General features: G+C 43.6%; 1 protein-coding gene across 1 annotated transcript in view; it reads left to right on the forward strand.

Moving 5' to 3' along the window:
• Nucleotides 1–3,196, forward strand: part of LOC117959724 (metal transporter CNNM4) — a 21,409-nt gene that overhangs the window by 2,988 nt on the left and 15,225 nt on the right. The window lies entirely within an intron of this gene.

Below are 3,196 nucleotides of genomic sequence, written 5' to 3' on the forward strand. Positions count from 1 at the left end.
CCTCTCTGTATTGATCAGATATATTGACGACTGGAACATGGCAGCCTATTTACACACGCTTGTCTCCTGGCGAGACACGTGTTCTGAAACAGGAAGTTGTCATCAGTCACTGTCAGCTCTCAGGAGGTCTGTGTAATAGGAAATACCAAAAATGGCTGTTAGAGGGTTAGGGGGCCTTTTGAGTCCTTTTTCCCATTCCAGCTTGTTATATGTGAATATCTTCTAGTTTCTTCTCTCCTCTGTGACAGTAATCTGAATATATTTGAGTTGTGGACAAAACGAGACATTTAAGGGACGTCATCTTAGACATTTTTCACCATTTTATAACATTTCACAGAAGAAACAACTAACAGATTAACTATCGAGGAGGAAATGAGCCGTTGGTTGCGGCCCAGGCTATTTACTGGATTGGCTGCATCCCAGTTTCATCGCGCCTGGCTGCAGGTTTTATCCCCTGTCCATTTCACTCTGACATGAAGAGCTAATCGCTGAAATCAGCCGCTGTGTTCATGCGTTTGATGGGATGAAAGTGTGCGAGTTCAGGCGCACGGGATTAGCGCTGGAAATCTCAGCGCTGACATCCACACCTTGAATACGAAGCCTGTGTCACAACAACGGAGCGCTGCAGGAGAGTTGAAGCTTAATCGGATGATGACGAGGCAATTTTTCATGATATCGGATGCTTTTCGTCACATTTTTAAAGCAGCCAACATCCCGTTAAGCACAGCAGCTTGATTATCTTCATCAGATGTATGAAGCTGTGCTGATTCATCTATTCTGTTAGAGATCAGCGTACAAGCGGCCGAAATGGGTTTCCTCGGTGAGGGGGGGGATAGTGACAGTGTGGTGTCTACTTCCACATCTCATATATTGCAAAAAAACACCACCTCACTCTGATTGGACGAGAGGTGATGGGAGTAAATCATTAAAGTGAACTTTTTTTAAAGCCTTTGTGGTCTGTAAAACGTAAGCTGTGTTTAACAGTGTAAGCTGCCCGTCCACCACTAGCACCACGGCAGTCTTTTCAGGTCTATTGTTTTCTTAAGTTATTAATTAAATGTGTTGACGAAGGGTCTGGAGGTAATATGGTATATCACGTCGTCTTAAAAATAGCAATCGTATCAGTTTCAGTACGTCATTATAAAAAATGCATTGCACTTGTATAGGAGGCAAGGATGAGAGAGATTGGTTGTTGCCGTCTTACGTCATCATTTTTAATTAGTCACGGTAATCGCCCAACTCTACTGTTGACAGAGGACATTTAGTGATGACCTCATTACATCTGTCTTATAATATTTCAGCGAGCATTGCATCACTAAGGCCGAGGTGCAGATGCAGATGAAAGCCTTTTTAACCTTGCAGGGTTAACCGTCTGCCGTGCACTCGTCCACATGATGCACATTGCACGCATCATTATGGTGATATGAAAGTGAGATGAGTGCAGAAGCGACACTGATCTGTGTTTTTGGTTATTATTTTTAAAGAAACGGCAGAGCTGATTCCCAAAACAAAGCCAGTGTGGCAGGATTTACATTTCTTTGATGTGTAAACTGAGGGAGCAAAAGCGGAATCGGCTCCAAATACCGGCTCAAGAAAATCAGCAGCCTGAATCGGTCATCGGCTAAGGCTGATGGGAAACCAGTCGGTATCGGCACTAAGAGATCGGTCGATCACTATTCGAGAGACAGACAGACAGACGTTCTTACAATTTATAGGTGTCAGAGAAATACACCTCCTCATGTCTTGCCCGGACCCCGAGGTGGTGTCTTCACATGTCTTGTTTTCGTCCTTTCCAAGCTTCCTTAAATCATGCACAGTAACCCTCATGTTGTCCTCATGTTGTCTTCATGTTGCCCTCATGTTGTCCTCATGTTGTCCCCATGTTGTCCCCATGTTGTCCTCATGTTGTCCCCATGTTGTCCTCATGTTGTCCTCATGTGGTCCTCATGTTGTCCTCATGTTGTCCTATATCAATGTTCTTCTTAATTCCCCAAAATAACATGATTGATTCCACCCAACGCTCTTTGCCAAGTACAAATCTCTACTTTCACTAATTTTGGGGCGTCTTATTCCATTTTATAGCATTGTAAAACAAATGGAAGTGTTTTTGAAATAGTATTGAGTAAAAGTTGACATATTCCAGTCTGTGATTATCATCAACATCCATTCCTTTAATTTTAGTCTCAATAATTCCTAATTTCTGCTTTTCTAACTCAAACATTAGGTCATCATCATCATTTCCTATAAATGAGGTTTATTGACCATAAATTCCCAAAATAACTGTAAAACTGAAGTTGATAAGTTAGTGTTACGTAGTGTTGAAAACGTCAAGGGACAAAAACGTGAGGAAAAAGTTAAAAACATTGTTGGGAAGACAACACAAGGGAGTTGCACAAATTAGAGAATGCAAAATCTGTCCTGTGTTTTGACAGCGTCCTCTGACCTTCCTGTGGGGGACTGAGACAGTTTAGAGGTCAGTGTGTTCTGCTGTCAGCAGCAGCTGATGATGATGATGATGATGATGATGATGATGATGATGGAGACGTAAGTCAACATGTCAGCCTGGGTCTGTGTTTAGTCGTGACGGCGGCTGAGGTCACCATGCAGGAGGACGGTGGAGCTGAGAGCTCGACACACTGCGACGTAAGAAAACCCATGAACATGGAGAAAACATCTCATGTGCAGCATTTAGAAACAAAATGCTGTTTTAGTTTAATTACATGTCGCCTTTATTTTTAGAGGCAAGTCATTAAGAACCAGAGATGCTCGTATAGCGTGATGTTTGGTTCTGCAGAGCGTTCGCCGTGTCATGTGACAGCTCTGATAAAAACGTGCGGACTGAAACAGCTGTTGTCTCCGTGCTCTGTCTGACCACGGTGGAAATCTGGAGCAGGAGAAGCCCAAGTCTCATCTCAAGTCTCTGAGCTAGAGTCCAAGTCTCCAGTCTCTGAGCTAGAGTCCAAGTCTGAAATCTCTGCGCTAGAGTCCAAGTCTGAAGTCTCTGAGCTAGAGTCCAAGTCTCCAGTCTCTGAGCTATAGTCCAAGTCTGAAGTCTCTGAGCTAGAGTCCAAGTCTCAAGTCTCTGAGCTAGAGTCCAAGTCTGAAATCTCTGAGCTAGAGTCCAAGTCTGAAGTCTCTGAGCTAGAGTCCAAGTCTCAAGTCTCTGAGCTAGAGTCCAAGTCTCAAGTCTCTGAGC

The sequence above is a fragment of the Etheostoma cragini genome, chromosome 16, assembly GCF_013103735.1.
Source record: "Etheostoma cragini isolate CJK2018 chromosome 16, CSU_Ecrag_1.0, whole genome shotgun sequence".
Taxonomy (NCBI): Eukaryota; Metazoa; Chordata; class Actinopteri; order Perciformes; family Percidae; genus Etheostoma; species Etheostoma cragini.